We start from the raw sequence: 20485 nt of genomic DNA, 5'->3' as shown, positions 1-20485 counted from the left end.
TTCTTCCAGTCAGGAAAATGGAAAAAATATATACGGTTCTGTACATATTGTGCCATTCTGAAAATTAGTTTTTATTTAATATTTGTTAGAAAACTCTGAGATAAAAAAATTAAAGGTGCACTGCAAATAATATAATAAATGCATAATAATAATACTATAAATACACAATCTCCTTTAAGAAAACACTTTATATGATCTGTAGGGGTAAGTTTAGATTACAGACCATGATTGGACCCCTTTCCATGGCGGGGGCTAAAGAACAACCAACAAAACTGCTTAATGGCCCCTCTACCCCATAAATGGGCACTATTAGAAATGGCACACTAATGGTGGCTGCATATATATGTCCATGCAGTAATCTCCTGAGCTCCCCCTTGTGGTAGCTGTATATATCTGTATGTAGTAATCCCCTGAGCTCCCTCTAGTGGTGGCTGCATATATCTGTATGTAGTAATCTCCTGAGCGCGCTCTAGTGGTGGCTGTATATATCTGTATGCAGTAATCTCCTGAGCTCCCTCTAGTGGTGGCTGTATATATCTGTATGTAGTAATCTCCTGAGCTCCCTCTAGTGGTGGCTGTATATATCTGTATGTAGTAATCCCCTGAGCTCCCTCTAGTGGTGGCTGCATATATCTGTATGTAGTAATCTCCTGAGCGCGCTCTAGTGGTGGCTGTATATATCTGTATGCAGTAATCTCCTGAGCTCCCTCTAGTGGTGGCTGTATATATCTGTATGTAGTAATCTCCTGAGCTCCCTCTAGTGGTGGCTGTATATATCTGTATGCAGTAATCTCCTGAGCTCCCTCTAGTGGTGACTGTATATATCTGTATGTAGTAATCTCCTGAGCTCCCTCTAGTGGTGGCTGTATATATCTGTATGTAGTAATCTCCTAAGCTCCCTCTAGTGGTGGCTGTATATATCTGTATGTAGTAATCTCCTAAGCTCCCTCTAGTGGTGGCTGTATATATCTGTATGTAGTAATCTCCTGAGCTCCCTCTAGTGGTGGCTGTATATATCTGTATGCAGAAATCTCCTAAGCTCCCTCTAGTGGTGGCTGTATATATCTGTATGTAGTAATCTCCTGAGCTCCCTCTAGTGGTGGCTGTATATATCTGTATGTAGTAATCTCCTGAGCTCCCTCTAGTGGTGGCTGTATATATCTGTATGTAGTAATCTCCTGAGCTCCCTCTAGTGGTGGCTGTTTATATCTGTATGTAGTAATCTCCTGAGCTCCCTCTAGTGGTGGCTGTATATATCTGTATGTAGTAATCTCCTGAGCTCCCTCTAGTGGTGACTGTATATATCTGTATGTAGTAATCTCCTGAGCTCCCTCTAGTGGTGGCTGTATATATCTGTATGTAGTAATCTCCTAAGCTCCCTCTAGTGGTGGCTGTATATATCTGTATGCAGTAACCTCCTGAGCTCCCTCTAGTGGTGGCTGTATATATCTGTATGTAGTAATCTCCTGAGCTCCCTCTAGTGGTGGCTGTATATATCTGTATGTAGTAATCTCCTGAGCTCCCTCTAGTGGTGGCTGTATATATCTGTATGCAGAAATCTCCTAAGCTCCCTCTAGTGGTGGCTGTATATATCTGTATGTAGTAATCTCCTGAGCTCCCTCTAGTGGTGGCTGTATATATCTGTATGTAGTAATCTCCTGAGCTCCCTCTAGTGGTGGCTGTATATATCTGTATGTAGTAATCTCCTGAGCTCCCTCTAGTGGTGGCTGTATATATCTGTATGTAGTAATCTCCTGAGCTCCCTCTAGTGGTGGCTGTTTATATCTGTATGTAGTAATCTCCTGAGCTCCCTCTAGTGGTGGCTGTATATATCTGTATGTAGTAATCTCCTGAGCTCCCTCTAGTGGTGACTGTATATATCTGTATGTAGTAATCTCCTGAGCTCCCTCTAGTGGTGGCTGTATATATCTGTATGCAGTAATCTCCTGAGCTCCCTCTAGTGGTGGCTGTATATATCTGTATGCCGTAATCTCCTGAGCTCCGTCTAGTGGTGGCTGTATATATCTGTATGTAGTAATCTCCTGAGCTCCCTCTAGTGGTGGCTGTATATATCTGTATGTAGTAGTCTCCTGAGCTCCCTCTAGTGGTGGCTGTATATATCTGTATGTAGTAATCTCCTGAGCTCCCTCTAGTGGTGACTGTATAAATCTATATGTAGTAATATCCTGAGCTCCCTCTAGTGGTGGATGTATAAATCTGTATGTAGTAATCTTCTGAGCTCCCTCTAGTGGTGACTGTATATATCTGTATGTAGTAATCTCCTAAGCTCCCTCTAGTAGTGGCTGTATATATCTGTATGTAGTAATCTCCTGAGCTCCCTCTAGTTGTTGCTGTATATCTGTATGTAGTAACCTCCTGAGCTCCCTCTAGTGGTGGCTGTTTATATCTGTATGTAGTAATCTCCTGAGCTCCCTCTAGTGGTGACTGTATAAATCTGTATGTAGTAATATCCTGAGCTCCCTCTAGTGGTGGATGTATAAATCTGTATGTAGTAATCTTCTGAGCTCCCTCTAGTGGTGACTGTATATATCTGTATGTAGTAATCTCCTAAGCTCCCTCTAGTAGTGGCTGTATATATCTGTATGTAGTAATCTCCTGAGCTCCCTCTAGTTGTTGCTGTATATCTGTATGTAGTAACCTCCTGAGCTCCCTCTAGTGGTGGCTGTTTATATCTGTATGTAGTAATCTCCTGAGCTCCCTCTAGTGGTGACTGTATATATCTGTACACAGTGTGGAGAGAAGAGAGTAACAAAGTTGCGGCACTCACCAGGATACAAAAACTGGTCTTTATTGGAGCTTCCTTAGAAGTCGATACATCGGGGGTCCAGGGGCGGACACAGTGTTGCAGCGGCGACGGCCGTTTCGCGCGTGAGATCGCGCTTCCTCAGGCCGCTCAACACGTCATGACGCAAGTGCGTCATTTTATAGGGGCGGGCAGAGGATAGCCGACGCCGTCAGCCACAGCTGCGCGCCCTGGAATACAAATGACATATTAAAAACATGCGTACAGCAGTGACAAAGTGCGGATGCAGTCAAGTAAAAATACAGGTATTGAAGCATTCAATAGTTCACTTGCTGATACTTGCACAAGATGGAACATGTTATGCATGATCATGGATAGATGGCGTGAACATTTCGAAGAGACAATGTATACGATATTCTATAGATAGCGGGAGGCCACATGATAGCGGGCCTACAGCTGACTGCAGAGTGAATATAGACACACTATCTTAAATAGAGAATAGTAGACACAACGGTGGGGAATGGCAAGATATACACAGACAGGGGCTCATAGACGTATGTCCAGTTACATGAAGCACTCATAGACATACGTCCAGTTGCATAGAGCACATGCTAATTACAGGAAGACAGACATGTCATTCCTGTCATTCATGCCTGCTGGACCCATAGCGCCCGTCTGCATTATCCACCTTGCCTCCCTCTGCAGGAGTAGGCGATGCCGATCACCCCCGCGAGCGATGGGACCGACATGCTCCACCCCGGCAAAGGAGAGGCAACAAGGATGTGCATCGTGGGCGGTACGGATGTGGTCCATTAAGCGCGGACTGCCTCTGCCCGACCGTATAGAGCCAACATGCTCGCGAATACGTTCAAACAGAGGACGAATGGTCTTGCCTATGTAAAAGCGCCCGCAGGGGCAAAAAACCACGTACACCACATACGTAAGTGCTTGCTGCAAACGTTGAGTGAACAGAAAGAACAATGACCGCATCTAAAGTTGCCCTTAGGCTTACCTAGCCAGGTCTCGCCCTTGGGTGTCGAAAAAACACTCCTGACGAGTTTATTTTTAAGTGTAGGGCATCTCCTAAATGCGATCAAGGGTCTTTCGTCCGTCACACTGCTGAGAGAAGGATCTCCTCTCAGAAGGTCCCAGTTTTGGTTGATCACCCGTTTGACTGTATCTGCGGCAGCACTGTATTGGAAAGAAAATGCGAACCGTGATTGCGTGGCATTGGTGCCTCTCTCCCTAAGTAGGGAGGTACGATTAAGTTTGGCGGCTTTGCGAAAAGCCGCTGAAACACCATTCGACGGATAACCCCTATCCAAAAGCCTATTACGAAGCTCTCCAGCTTGCCTAAAGAAGCCTTCATCAGTGTCGTTAATCCTACGTAGTCAGACGAATTGTCCATAAGGGACAGCACGTTTCACTGAGGGTGGATGAAAACTGGTCTGGTGGAGGAGGGAGTTGGTTGCGGTGGGTTTACGATGGCCACTGGTATGTACCATGCCATCCTTTACGTCAACCTGCACATCCAGGAAGTCCAGAGACTCACCACCAAACTTGATGGTGAACCTCATGTTCATCTGGTTATGTGTATTAAGATGGTTGACAAAGGCGTGGCACAACTCCTCACTCCCCCGCCAGACCAGAAAAATATCATCCACAAACCTCAGGAACAAATGAATGTGGCATAAATAGGGGTTATCCGTCGAAAAGATGTAGGTCTCTTCAAATACCGCCAGGTACAGGTTTGCGAATGTGCACGAGACAGGGGTGCCCATCGCAGTACCTAGCACCTGGCGGTACCAGAGACCATCAAATTGGAAGACGTTATTGCTGAGTACTAGGTCCAAGGCCTCAACAATAAAGTCAATAAACATAGCACTTTTGTCGGTTTTATGCAGCACCGTCTCGACAGCACGGAGGCCCAAATCATGAGGAATACGAGTGTATAAACTCTCAACGTCTAAGGAGACTAGGTGAAAGTCTTCCTGCCACTCAAGGTCGTTAAGCGCACGAAGAAAATCACCCGTGTCCTTCAGATAGGTCGGGGTGCTGCGTAACAGTGGCCTGAGGAGCCAATCAATATAGCCAGATAGGGGCTCAGTCACTGAGCCGATCCCCGCAATGATGGGACGGCCTGGGTTTCGGGTCAGTGATTTGTGAACTTTTGGTACGAAGTACCATGTGGGAATTTTGGGAAAGGCTGGAATAAGTCGCTCTTTCATATTGTTTGATAAAAAGCCACTAAAAATATAGCGGTTGATTAAAGCAAACAATTTGGATGATATGCCGGGTATGGGATCTCCTCTGAGCTTAGAATATACCGTGCTATCTCCCAATTGCCGGTGTGCCTCTTCCAAATAGTACTCCCTGGGCATCAGGACCACATTCCCTCCCTTGTCGGCCGGCTTAATGACCATATTGGTCTGCTTACTCAGCCACAAAAGAGCACGAGATTCTTCTAACGATAGATTAGAAGTTGCCGCGGGATACACCAGCGCACGAATTTCTCTTAATACTCGTTTGTGGAAGAGATCTATAGCAGAGCCGGCCGGCATGGGAGGAAGGAAGGTGGACCTGACGCCCCCTGTGTATTTATTCACAGGACCCACTGTAGCCGTGGGCTCCTCTGGTTCTGTGTTGGACAAGAAATGTATACACGCAATCTCTTCCTCAGTGAATCTGCCCGACAGGTGAAAGTCGGTAAGAGACAGGGTGGCTGGGACGTCTCCCGGTGAAACATCATGACACCGGGCTGGGGTCTCAGCAAACGCCTTCTTAAGGTACAATTTACGAACTGATAAAAAGAGATCAATTTCAAAATCTACTAGGTTGAACTGTCCTGGCAGGCTGTATCCCAGCCCTCGATTGAGGAGTGGGATACAGCCCGGTGGCAGTTCAGAGCCTGTGAGATTGATGACAATATCATGGGTGGGTGGGTGTCAGTCCGATTCGTCACTCTCTAATTCCGCCAGGTGACTTGACGCCTTCTCCTCGTCGACTTTCGGATTTCTCTTGTTGTTCCTTCAGTGTCAGCCACGCCCCCTTCTCGTGCCTTTTCTAAAGGGGTTGTTTCCTCGCCTGAGTTGGCTCCATTGCTTTCAGATAGGCTTGACTCAGAGTCAGTGGCCCAGAAGTTGTGGCGTCCTCTACGTGGTGTGCGTTTGGGGCGAGTCCTTCTTTTACCCCAATCAAACACGCGGTCCAAATCATAGTCATTCTTGTCACGGATAAATTTGTCCCTTTTGTCTCTTTAATCTCTGCCTGTGTAGTAAGTAATTTTTTATTTAATCTCTTGTCAAATCCAGCCATTTGTGTTTCTAGGAGTCGTTTTTGAAGCTCCTCTCGTGCCTTGGCTAATTCCTCTGTAACCGCCACATATTCCCGCTGATCGCGATCCAATACAAGTTCCATAAGCTCTGAAGAAAAGCGCTGATGCGCAGCTTTCCATTCCCCTGTAAACTGGGGGTCATCCTCGTACTGGACAACTTCTTTATACAGACGCAGACCCCGAGGTACTCGGCTGCTTTCTTTGTAAGACTTAAGTGACTCAATGGTCCAAAAAAGTCTCACCTCTTTGTCCGGCAATTGGAATATTTGGTTTCCAAATTTTTAGTGCTAATAGCGCACACATAGTCCTGCTGGTCGCAAATAGCAAAAAATGTGTCCGCCCCGTCTCGACCCTGAGAAAGTCCGCATGTAGTGTCAGATACGACTGCTGTTGTAGGATCCACAGTTAAAGTGGCGTCAGCGTGCTCTGCCATGATGAGTGAGTAGATTCAAACAAACGCTGGGAGAGAAGAAACACGGCGGCACTGCCCCCACTATGAAACTTCAGGTGTCCAGGTCAGCATACATGCGGTGTACAAGTATCCAAAAGGTGGTGCTCTGCAGGAGTACACATCAAGTACACAGTGTGGAGAGAAGAGAGTAACAAAGTTGCGGCACTCACCAGGATACAAAAACTGGTCTTTATTGGAGCTTCCTTAGAAGTCGATACATCGGGGGTCCAGGGGCGGACACAGTGTTGCAGCGGCGACGGCCGTTTCGCGCGTGAGATCTCGCTTCCTCAGGCCGCTCAATACGTCATGACGCAAGTGCGTCATTTTATAGGGGCGGGCAGAGGATAGCCGACGCCGTCAGCCACAGCTGCGCGCCCTGGAATACAAATGACATATTAAAAACATGCGTACAGCAGTGACAAAGTGCGGATGCAGTCAAGTAAAAATACAGGTATTGAAGCATTCAATAGTTCACTTGCTGATACTTGCACAAGATGGAACATGTTATGCATGATCATGGATAGATGGCGTGAACATTTCGAAGAGACAATGTATACGATATTCTGTATATATCTGTATGCAGTAATCTCCTGAGCTCCCTCTAGTGGTGGCTGTATATATCTGTATGTAGTAATCTCCTGAGCTCCCTCTAGTGGTGGCTGTATATATCTGTATGCAGTAATCTCCTGAGCTCCCTCTAGTGGTGGCTGTATATATCTGTATGTAGTAATCTCCTGAGCTCCCTCTAGTGGTGGCTGTATATATCTGTATGTAGTAATCTCCTGAGCTCCCTCTAGTGGTGGCTGTATATATCTGTATGTAGTAATCTCCTGAGCTCCCTCTAGTGGTGGCTGTATATATCTGTATGTAGTAATCTCCTGAGCTCCCTCTAGTGGTGGCTGTATATATCTGTATGCAGTAATCTCCTGAGCTCCCTCTAGTGGTGGCTGTATATATCTGTATGTAGTAATCTCCTGAGCTCCCTCTAGTGGTGGCTGTATATATCTGTATGTAGTAATCTCCTGAGCTCCCTCTAGTGGTGGCTGTATATATCTGTATGCAGTAATCTCCTGAGCTCCCTCTAGTGGTGACTGTATATATCTGTATGTAGTAATCTCCTGAGCTCCCTCTAGTGGTGGCTGTATATATCTGTATGTAGTAATCTCCTGAGCTCCCTCTAGTGGTGGCTGTATATATCTGTATGCAGTAATCTCCTGAGCTCCCTCTAGTGGTGGCTGTATATATCTGTATGTAGTAATCTTATGTGCTCCCCTTAGTGCTGGCTGTATTTATGTATGCAGTAATGACCTTAGTCACAGTCTTTTAGGGAGACTCCATTTCTTTTCATGCTCTGTGGGCCACTTCTGTTGTATGCAGCAGTGTATTGGCCACCACATCCTTGGGGATCATCGTCCCTTGTCTCCAGCCACAATGTAAGCACAGGCTACTGTTTCACTATGACCTTTATTATTGCACACTGCCTCTTATGGAGTCACTATTGTTTAGAGGGAGACTCCCTCTTCCTCTGCTGCGTGTCACCCATCAGACCCTTGCACTACAGTAGGTCTTTTCCTGCACTCACCCATAGTGCAGAGACGTGAATGCATGCCTTGTGGCTGGCACCGCACTTCTATGGGGCACCCCCACTCTTTAGGATGGAATTGTGTCCCTGCTCACATGATCACAGTCCTGTCACCTCCTATGGTGCCCCTGGGTGTGTGACGGGCTCCCTGTGTGCCTGTTGGGGGGTTGCTTTTCCCTCTCCAGTGGAAGCTCTCATCAGACATAATGATAAATGGCGGACACTCACCATATGAGGGCTATTTTATTCTTACTCATTTTTTGCACTTTTTCACAGTTTTGTGCCCTCTGTGCTGCGGATCTCGGCAAAGGTTACGTCTGACAACAACAATATCTTCTCCATGATAACTACCAGGCAGAATAGAAGCTTCTGTAGGGGGGAAAGTCCTGTCCATACATTATGTAACGACGGCAGTGCTGGCTAGAAGTAGGTTGTCTACAAGGGCAAACATTTCATTTAACGCGCGGGTGCTGTGTTATACAGATGTAGCAGAGCTGAATGTGGCCATATGGACAATGGGGTAAAACTAAGTGAAAGGGGTTGTCACATAAGACATGGACCATGTGTTCAGGAACCTGGTTGTTGTATAGTGGTTACCTTAGGCCATCACTTTGCGTTCCCATATTTAAAATGTGAGGTAAGTGAAGCAAGGTCCATCTTTAGCCCCGCTTTTCACTTTTGGATCCAGTTACTGTTGCATGGTCTGCACCAGTTATAGCTAGGCCACCATGTCCTGACACATAATGATCCCCTTTAAATTAAAGCTGTTATCCATGTTCTGTTTATACCCCGATCAGCCATAACTTTACTAACACTGGTGAAGTGAAGAACATTGACTATCTGGTGACAATGTCAGGGGATGAGGGACATGTTACAATATATTAGGAAGCAGTTCGTTCTTGGAGTTGATGTTCTGGAAGCTGGTAAAATGGGCAAAGATCTGAGCCACTCTGACAAGGGCCGAATTGTGATGTGTAAAAGATTGGGTCAGAACATCTCCATTATGGCCGACCTTGCGGAAAGTTTCCAGTATGCAGTCGTCAGTACCTACCAGAAGTGGTCCAGGGGAGGACAACTGGTGACAAGGTCATGGACGCTCAAAGATCATAGAGGTTTAGATGGAGAAGTCAAGCCCATCTGGTCCAATACCACAGAAGAGCTCCTATAAAGTACTGACAACGTTGCTGCTGGTGATGATAGAAAGGTGTCAAGACACACAGGACATTGCAGCTTGCTGGTTACGGGTAGGTAGGTGTAGTTAAGGCTGGTCAGAGAGCTCATGCAGACTGCAGACCCCTGTCCACCATTAAGTGTCTACTATGGGCATCAGAACTGGAGCAAGTGAAGTAGGCGGCCTGGTAACTGGAGAAGAAATGGCACCAGGAACACTATGGGAAGAAGGCAGCCTGGTCTGAGGAATTAGGTTACACCATGTAGACGGCCAAGTGTGTGTGCGCCACTTACCTGGGGAAGAAATGGCACCAGGGTGCATTATGGGTAGAAGATAAGCCAGCGGACGCAGTGTGATGCTTTGGGAAACTTTGGTTCCTGGCATCATGTGGATGTGTACAGAGCAAAAGAAAAAAAGAGAGTGTTAATCAAAGAGCTGTTTGGATGCAAATTCAAAAGGTCTTAGAGTAACCGCAGGGCGCCAAATGGAAGGAGAGTCAATCACTAAAAGAAGGAGAAGTAGTAGGCGGCTGCCATTAGTGGCTGTATATGTAGAAAACAGTGCTACATAAGAGCACATATAGGGAAAAAGAAATGGAGTTGTCAGCCACAGGGAGGGGAGCCATCTACTGATGGTCACAAAATATAAATATAAGAGAACAGAAAAAAGCATGAGTAAGAGTATGAATATTCATAAGGTAGAAATATAAAAAATGGGTATGAATAAGTGCCCACCTAAAATAGTGATAATAATAATATCCACGATAATACCATTGATAAAAATAATAAAAACTGCAATTGTGAATAAATAACTCACTTCACCAGGGAGATGGTCTGTGGGATAAAGGTCAAGACACCCACAAACACAACCTCCCTCGCCTGGATCGCTTGTGGTGTCTTAGGAAGAACGTCCGTCCCACAGATGGTACTTCTGGTAAATTCCTTTATTAGTATCACAGGTCAAGCTTGACTCCATGATTTTATTATTTTATTAATTGTGATTGCTTCTGAGGAAGGGGGTATGAGGTAACGCCCCCGAAACGCGTTGAGCTGACCAGTGATACCAATAAAGGAATTTACCAGAAGTACCATCTGTGGGACGGACGTTCTTCCTAAGACACCACAAGCGATCCAGGCGAGGGAGGCTGTGTTTGTGGGTGTCTTGACCTTTATCCCACAGACCACCTCCCTGGTGAAGTGAGTTATTTATTCACAATTGCAGTTTTTATTATTTTTATCAATGGTATTATCGTGGATATTATTATTATCACTATTTTAGGTGGGCACTTATTCATACCCATTTTTTATATTTCTACCTTATGAATATTCATACTCTTACTCATGCTTTTTTCTGTTCTCTTATATTTATATTTTGTGACCATCAGTAGATGGCTCCCCTCCCTGTGGCTGACAACTCCATTTCTTTTTCATCATGTGGATGTGTGACACGTTCCACCTAACTAATGTAAACAAGCACCCACCTTCAGAGCAGCTGGTGCCCCCTAGTGGCAATGCGCTCTTTCAGCAGGATAATGCCCCAGCCACACTGCAAAAACTGTCCAGGAATGAGGAAAGATGGTGCCCCGGGGAACCAGAGGACTCCTCAGAGATCTTGGGGAGTCCATGCCTTGACATTAGTGTTGAGTGAATCGAAGTGGACTTCGATCCGAATTTAAAGGAAAATTCAATTCACCACAAAGTTGAATGTCCTTCTACTTTATGGTAATTAATCATTTTTCCATAAAATGGCGGTAAAAATAAATACAAAAAATCATACTTACCTCATCCATTTGCTTGAGAAGACTTTGCCACGGCCATCTTGATTGAAGATCCAGTGCGGTGACCTATGCAGTCACTACGCCGGCCAGCGTGATGATGTCATCACTTCCCATGCGAGATTTTGCGCTGGATCTTCAATCAAGATGGCCGCCGCAGAATCTTCGCTTTTAAATGGATAAGGTAAGTATTTTTTATTTATTTTTTTAAAGATCAACCCCTGACAGCCCTCAATGGTCATCTCAGATGCCGCGATCAGCAATGAACGTGGCATCTGAGAGGTTCATTGACGGTGGCGTTCCCTGTCATTGCGCCCACTACTCACAAAGAAATGCGCCTCGTGACAAAGTAATTAGTCACTAAACAAATTTCTTTATGGAATTCGGCGAAGCAGCTGAATCGAATTTTAGAGAACTTCGGTCATCTCTGCTTGACATGTCGGAGAGTGCTAGACTGGTGGTTTTAATGCTTTGGCTGGCTAGTTGGTGTATAATCAGCAGTGTATATATATCTATGTATATCTTCCATATCTGGCTCTGCACACACTGTGTGAATACCTGGATAATGGAGTTAAAGTGTGTAATCCCTATTAGCTTCTAATGCTTTTAGATGAATTGAGTTTTCGGGCTTTGGCCAGGATGCGGCAGCTGTTTCATTATTAACCGAGTTCTTGTTATGAAAATTGAAAATGATTTAGTGTGACATTATTCAGCTCACTGAGAGATTCACCGATGTTCACTGAGCAGCTGACAAAACGCAACTTGACTCATGCCTAAATTAGTACCCAGCATTATCTGCAGGAAAAAACACATATCTCCCTTCATAGATTTTTCACGGCATACAAATTGGAAGGTATGTGTGAATAATAATCTATTTGTCATAATGTAGAAACCTTTTCTCATCAAGTCATTTAAAGGTTCAAATTTCTAAGCTGATTAATCTCTTAATAACCTGAAACAGAGCCCCAAATCTCCCGCATAGATAAAGAGTAGAGTGACATAAGTCTTGAGGCCCACTGCGACCACTAGAGGGAGCTCAGCTTCTTAATATGTACAAATGTATACAGCCACATGGGAGGAGAGAATCAAAGTCAATCCGCATAATACTTTGAATAATGTACGGAGCGATGAGCCAAAGTTATTATTTCGCGAAGTCTCGCGAGACTTTGCATAATAGCTTCAGAAATTCATTTCTACTGTAAAAAAAAAAAACATTTCCCGAACTCGGGTTCGGTTCCAAGGTAACATTCTAAGTATTATGCAAATTGACTTAGGAATGAGCGAATCAACTTCGGATAAAAACATCCAAACAGTCACCAATAGAGGGAGCTCAGGAGATTACTACAAACAGATATATACAGCCACCACTAGAGGGAGCTCAGGAGATTACTACATACAGATATATACAGCCACCACTAGAGGGAGCTCAGGAGATTACTACATACAGATATATACAGCCACCACTAGAGGAAGCTCAGGAGATTACTACATACAGATATATACAGCCACCACTAGAGGGAGCTCAGGAGATTACTACATACAGATATATACAGTCACCACTAGAGGGAGCTCAGGAGGTTACTACATACAGATATATACAGCCACCACTAGAGGGAGCTCAGGAGATTACTACATACAGATATATATATACAGCCACCACTAGAGGGAGCTCAGGAGGTTACTGCATACAGATATATACAGCCACCACTAGAGGGAGCTCAGGAGATTACTGCATACAGATATATTATACAGCTACCACTAGAGGGAGCTCAGGAGATTACTACATACAGATATATACAGTCACCACTAGATGGAGCTCAGGAGATTACTGCATACAGATATATACAGCCACCACTAGAGGGAGCTCAGGAGATTACTGCATACAGATATATACAGCCACCACTAGAGGGCGCTCAGGAGATTACTACATACAGATATATTATACAGCTACCACTAGAGGGAGCTCAGGAGATTACTACATACAGATATATACAGCCACCACTAGAGGGAGCTCAGGAGATTACCACATACAGATATATACAGCCACCACTAGAGGAAGCTCAGGAGATTACTACATACAGATATATACAGCCACCACTAGAGGGAGCTCAGGAGATTACTACATACAGATATATACAGACACCACTAGAAGGAGCTCAGGAGATTACTACATACAGATATATACAGTCACCACTAGATGGAGCTCAGGAGATTACTGCATACAGATATATACAGCCACCACTAGAGGGAGCTCAGGAGATTACTACATACAGATATATACAGCCACCACTACAGGGAGCTCAGGAGATTACTACATACAGATATATACAGCCATCACTAGAGGGAGCTCAGGAGATTACTACATACAGATATATACAGCCATCACTAGAAGGAGCTCAGGAGATTACTACATACAGATATATACAGCCACCACTAGAGGGAGCTCAGGAGATTACTACATACAGATATATACAGCCACCACTAGAGGGAGCTCGGGAGATTACTACATACAGATATATACAGCCATCACTAGAAGGAGCTCAGGAGATTACTACATACAGATATATACAGCCACCACTAGAGGGAGCTCAGGAGATTACTGCATACAGATATATACCGCCACCACTAGAGGGAGCTCAGGAGATTACTACATACAGATATATCCAGCCACCACTAGAAGTAGCTCAGGAGATTACTACATACAGATATATACAGCCACCACTAGAGGGAGCTCAGGAGATTATTACATACAGATATATACAGCCACCACTAGAGGGAGCTCAGGAGATTAATACATACAGATATATACAGCCACCACTAGAGGGAGTTCAGGAGATTACTACATACCGATATATCCAGCCACCACTAGGGGGAGCTCAGGAGATTACTACATACAGATATATACAGCCACCACTAGAGGGAGCTCAGGAGATTACTACATACCGATATATCCAGCCACCACTAGAAGGAGCGCAGGAGACTACCACACACACAGATATATACAGCAACCACTAGACGGAGATGAGGAGCTTGCTACATACAGATATATACAGCCCCCACCAGAGGGAGCTCAGGATATTACTACATACAAATAGATATAATCATCACTAGATGGAGATCTGAAGATTACTGCATAAGGATATATATATATATATATATATATATATATATAGCCACCACTAGGTGAAGTTAAGGAGATTATCACATATAGATATGGACAGTCACTACTTGAGGGACCTCAGGAGATTACTATATACAGAAATATACAGCCACCACTAGAGGGAGCTCGGGAGCTTACTACATATAGATATGGACAGTCACCACTAGAGGGACCTCAGGAGATTACTACATACAGATATATACAGCCAATACCAGAGGGAACTCAGGAGATTATAGCATACAGATATATACAGCTACCACCAGAGGGAGCTCAGGAGATTACTACATACAGATATATACAGCCACCACTAGAGGGAGCTCAGGAGGTTACTACATACTGATATATACAGCCACCACTAGGGGGAGCTCAGGAGATTACTGCATACAGATATATACAGTCACCACTAGAGGGAGCTCAGGAGATTACTACATACAGATATATACAGCCACCACTACAGGGAGCTCAGGAGATTACTGCATACAGATATATACAGCCACCACTAGAGGGAGCTCAGGAGATTACTACATACAGATATATACAGCCACCACTAGAGGGAGCTCAGGAGATTACTACATACAGATATATGCAGCCACCACTACAGGGAGCTCAGGAGATTACTACATACAGATATATACAGCCACCACTAGAGGGAGCTCAGAAGATTACTACATACAGATACAAATATTTGTATTTTTTCAAGATATAATGTCTCAGTGGAGGTTGATAATATCTGCAGTTGGCACAATGGAGCTGGAGCGTTGCGAAAAGAGATAGCAACACATGGCACTGTTCTACTGGACTCATATAAGGCTGTACAGTATATGGTTGGTGGGTGAATGCTGGGAGAACTAGAGAAACTACATAGACTCAGGAAGAATATAACATGGAAGGTAATCTAAAGTCTCACCCTGTGTGAGATTTACCCAATGGGGGCTCACCAGGCCTCTAGGAGCGAATGAATAGATGATCCTGGCATTGACGGTCACTGACCCCCGTGTAGAAGACAATGATTGCATCCACATTTTCGAAACCCTTATGTTCTTTTCATTTGTATTACAGTACATCTGTATCATCCAATGGGACTGGGAGTAGATTGCTACCGTCTATAGTGGGACATGATGAGTTCAGTACCCGCTGAAGTCTTCTCACCTTTTGTTGTATTTGAAGCATTGTCTCTTTTATATTTGAGTTATACAATTTTTCATACTCTTTGAAACTTTGTGGTAAGATAAAAAATAAAGGCCGGCACATCTATGGAGATGTAGCTATCATAAAAGCGAACCATACATCTCCAGAGGCTTCCGCCCTTTACCTGTCCATTATTTTCTATCATGTCTCCAATTTCTTACGAAATACAAATTCAATACATAATTGCAACGTGCAATCCACATCAGAACCACTGGGTGCCGGCACATAGATAAGTATAACATAAACATAACATAACATAAACATCTCCTAGAAGAGTATTGCAAAATTACGGAGCAGATTTACTAATCCTATAAATGCTGTGACCTTAGACTAGTTGTCTAGTCCTGCAGCAGATTTATCACAGGGGACATCCAGGATGGATGAAACAGTGCAGACACTTTTCTCTAATTTTAAGCCAGAATTGTAGTGAAATTTTGGAGCAAAATGATGCATATTAGACCACGCGCTTTTCCAACAAAGTTGTCCCCATTTCAGGGTATTTCCTGCCCCTTGGTTTAGATAATGTCTCTAAACCTATATGTGCCAGTGGGACACATTTTGGTACAACTTATGGGAAAATCTAGGTGCCCTCAAATTAGTAAATGTAGGACCATGTTTATTTTCAAAACCAGTCTCAATCTCAGATGTGACACCACACATCATGGAATATATCGAGCCAAGTAAAAAGGTTAGAAAGAACACACTTGTATTATGGGGCCTTCGGAGGGAGAGTACCCAAAGTTCCACTGGGTCGTGAGAACTTTGGCAAGACTGAGTCAAGTCCAGGCAACCAAACCGTGGTGGAGAGATGTTTCTGTAGTATCTGAGCTACCTCCTGGTGGTATGAATTACCAAAACATTCCAAAAAACTATAAACTCAAAAGTTCACCACCTTGGGCAATTCTTTGTCATAGTTAAGAGATCTTCAGGGAAGGGAAGTGACAACCTCTATGGCTACACCAAAATGGCACCTAAAGTGGTCTTTTTTAGGTTTTACAAGCCATTACCTGAAGTTGTCTAGGAGGTTAGGGAACCTTCCATGACAAGGTCATGTGTAACACAGAGGCAGCTTCTGGGGGTCATTGGTAAAGATTGTCAGGGCCGATGCAAGGATTTTTGCCAACACAAGCAAAGCTACATTTTGGCGCCTCCCCCCCCCCCCTCCCCTCACAGCTCACCTGGCCCTGGTCCCGTCTGCAGCAGCTGGCTTCTCCTCTGTGTGGTCCTGGTATCTTCACTCTGCTTCAGACAATCGCTGGTTTGAGGACCGTATTTTTCGCCCTCTAAGATGCACACCTAGGTTTTAGAGGAGGATAATAAGAAAAAAATATTTTCAATTACACCTCAGGTCAGACCAGCAATCAGACCCCCAATGTTAATCAGACCTCAGATCAGATCCCCAATCAGACCCCCAATGTTAATCAGACCTCAGATCAGATCCCCAATCAGACTCCCAATGTTAATCAGACCTCAATTCACAGCCCCAATCAGACCCCCAATGTTAATCAGACTCCTATGTCAGACATCATGCCACCATGTCAGCCATTAGCCCCCCCATGTCAGCCACCAGCCCCCATCCATCATGCCACCATGTAAGCCATCATGCCCCCATGTAAGCCATCAGCCCCCCATGTAAGCCATCAGCCCCCCATGTCACATTTCTCCCCCTCGATGTCAAATCACCCCCATATGTCACATCAGCCCTCCATGTCACATTTCTCCCCCTCAATGTCACATTTTTCCGCCCTCCCCCAGGGTGCGCCCTAAGGCAGCCGCTTGGTCTGCCTTATGGTAGCACCGGCCCTGAGGATTGTTCCAGTTTGGTCTCATCCCCACATTAATGTGGTGTCAATCAGCACCTTTCAAGGGAAGTTAGACTTACATGGAAGAAAGTTTCGTTAAGATTCTGGGTTTTTGGACCAGCTTCATGACCTTTTTAGCTCATCTGACTAGAAAACAGTCATCACATATTCTGTAAATTGGATTTGATTCCATAATCTGATAAGTAGCTTCTAGATTCTATAAGCGTGAAACTGTTCAACCCGTCAGAAAAAAAGTAGAGAAAGACATTTAAATGATCATAAAAATTGGCAGCGAATCCAACGTACAAAAATCAATTGAGATGCAGAATAAGGCTGGCCAAGCAAGTGAAGCTACGCAGAACACAATTAAGCGAGCAAGGCAGCGGGATGGCCGGCTGGAGAGCAGTGAAATAATAATTACTAATTTAAGTGCCATACACGTAATTGACAGTAACCAATATCACATTTGCTAAATGTTCAGCTTGAAGACCATATTCTCCAGAAGGATTGTAGGATGACTCAAGTGACATTCATATTTGAGGCTCAATACTAATCTCAGGTGAGATGATGAAAATGATCTTGTCCAAAGAATAGTCATGGATTGACAGCAAGAGTGCTGATGCTGATGCAGTGTAATCAGCCAAGAATAGACACCAGGAGAGCGGTTAGGATGTGGCAGGCCAGAAGATGAGATGGAAGCATAGTAAAGAGAGCCAAGCAGGAGAACTAAAAGTACTAGGCAGACAATCAGAGGGACAACGCAGAAGTGAGGCCAGGAACAAAGTCAGGATCAGGATCAGTGGAAACATTGTCATGAACAAGCCAAGGGTCAAAGTTAGGTGCAGAACTACAGGTACCAGGTAGGCAATCAGACAGACAAGGCAGGAGTGATCTCAGGAACAACGTTAAGATTAGGATCAATGGAAGCATAGTCGAGAATGAAGCCAAAGGTCAGAGAAAGAAGTAGAACTACAGGTACCAAGAAATCAGAGTGGACAAGCAGGAGCCAGATCATGAGCTATCTGAGGTCTGGGTCAGGATCAACCTTAGTAGATCAACCTCGAACACCAGGAAAAGCATTTCTTTTTGACTAGACCACCAGGCCCAATGTAATTTTTGGGCACTCAATTTGTATCCTGAGCAGCAGGGCTGGGTTGGAGAATAAGGGCCTGAGCAGGAAAGAAGTAGGCACCAGATGAGACCATGGACAGAAGCAGCAGCTGCACAATGGAGCGTGGTGCTGGAACCAAGTGAGGTTGATGGCAGGGACTGCTGTTGCCGCCGGAACATGATGCTGGAACTACAATAGGTGAGAAACAAGTCCCTTGCGCCCAATCTAACAGCCTTTAGGTAATATGGACATCAGAATACACCCATGATAGATGGTACTACTATTCTTTTTCAGTAGAAGTCGGTGGCCTATATCTGTAATAATATGTGACATCCACACTTCGGTGCACCTATAAATGAAGGCCTACTGCACTTGGGTCTATTGGTTGTTCTTACTGCTCAAGAGTCCTTTTAAACTGATTGTTCTTCTAGAAAATAATCCATCTTGTTTTTCCTTCTCACGCATATGAGAAGGCAATTTCTTTTCTGTGGAATTTGTAATTTTCATTTACAGAACCACAACTATTCCATCAAGCCTGAGATGTAAATCCGCAATTTTCTGGATGTTGTCATCTAGGTGGGTACAACAGGGAGGAAGCTTGTAGAGCACGAGTGGGTATATTAATTGCACAGTGCTAGATTCTGACTTGTGGTTAATCTCCTGATATTATGTTATTGGATGGTAGAAATTCATCACACGCTGATGTTTTTTTTTCATATTTTGGTCAAGTGACTCCATATAATAAGTAATATCTGAAATCCTAGCATTTGCTAAATAAGCTATTACATAAAGCCATTTTGCCACTATTGTCTTCCCGGGGACCTGGTTGGTGATCGTTTTTCAGTAAATTCTCCTGTTTCTGTTCTTATTATTCATTACATGTTATCACAGAAGATGTACCCTCTATAATAAGGTGCTGCACGCTGTTGCGATTGGAATATTCGCCCTTAATACTTCATTGTGTACTTTGCTTTATTTTGCTTGTAGAACAATGAGCGTCAATGAACCGAGGCTTCATCTCGCTAGATCAACATTGTTAGGCCCTGGGCATTGCAAAGCTCATTGGTGAATGACATTTTGTCTCTAGAAAGCCACTGAAATTAAAAGTATGGGAGGGATTTTAATATTAGAGCGCCAGCGAGCAGGAGCCTGTTGTTATTATCATCACTGAGGCCAGTCGTCTGCCGGTAATGAGATGTCTACTGCTGGAATTTGAAGGATGAGTTGGGACCAACTAAGCATCGAAAGCTAGTGGAAATCTATTTTCACCTGACCATCATGGCTTATGGCTTTAGATCTCCTTATGCCGGCCTAAAGGGAGTCTGCCAGCAGTTTTTACCTCTCAAAACTGCTGACAGCACCATATCAGGGAGCAGCATAATAAAACCTACGGTGATGGTCAAGCAAGTTTAATGACCCAGAGATCCAACTTTTAATTCCCAAGGCACCATGATCCTGATGTGCTATGGAGGTTATCCCATCCTCTTCAGTGTCCTGGGCTCTCTGCACTGAATCCTTTCCCAGCCAATCGCCTTTGCTTTGAGTGACAGCTGTTGCATCTGGTCAGGAGACTGCCACAGCCTAGAGATGAGCACATTTCATAACATTTGTTTCAGTCAATTCATCCGAATAGGCCAAGAAATTTTATTGTGGCAGAGATCGATTCTACCCAAATAAAACATTGTTTAAAAAGGACCTGGAAAATCTTTCTCTCTTTTTCCAGATTTTGGGTTGATTTTCCATTCTAATGTATCGATTTGCCCATCTATACCACAGCCATGGAAGAACTTAGATGGAGACAGCCGTAGACAGCTGTTACGGGGCTATTGACGCCCATCAGGAGATAGCAGGATAGTGGTTGGGTAGACAAGACAGATTGTAGGGGCATTGGTTCTCATTGAAGAGACCTAGAGGGTGAATGGAGTCTTATTTCTGAGGCAATGCTCCATGGAAAAAAGTATACAAATTAGTAAAATAAAACCAGAGTCTCCAAAAGGTGGACAGCAGTTTTGGGGTTCTTGCCCCTTGTCAGTAAAGAACAGGGTACTAGTTGGCTGGATGAGATGCCTTAGATGCAGCTGTCTACAGATAGCTCACTCTTCTTTGGTAGTGTTGAGCGCGAATATTCGAATATCGAATTTTTTTTGC

General features: G+C 44.3%; 1 protein-coding gene across 2 annotated transcripts in view; it reads left to right on the top strand.

The window, feature by feature from the left end:
* Positions 1-20485, top strand: part of MDGA2 (MAM domain containing glycosylphosphatidylinositol anchor 2) — a 431166-nt gene that overhangs the window by 231045 nt on the left and 179636 nt on the right. The gene's annotated exons all lie outside the window — the stretch shown is intronic.

The sequence above is a fragment of the Bufo gargarizans genome, chromosome 11, assembly GCF_014858855.1.
Source record: "Bufo gargarizans isolate SCDJY-AF-19 chromosome 11, ASM1485885v1, whole genome shotgun sequence".
In the NCBI taxonomy this organism is placed as follows: Eukaryota; Metazoa; Chordata; class Amphibia; order Anura; family Bufonidae; genus Bufo; species Bufo gargarizans.
The sequence above is the reverse complement of the archived record's forward strand: the minus strand, read 5'-3'. Positions and strand labels throughout refer to the sequence as shown.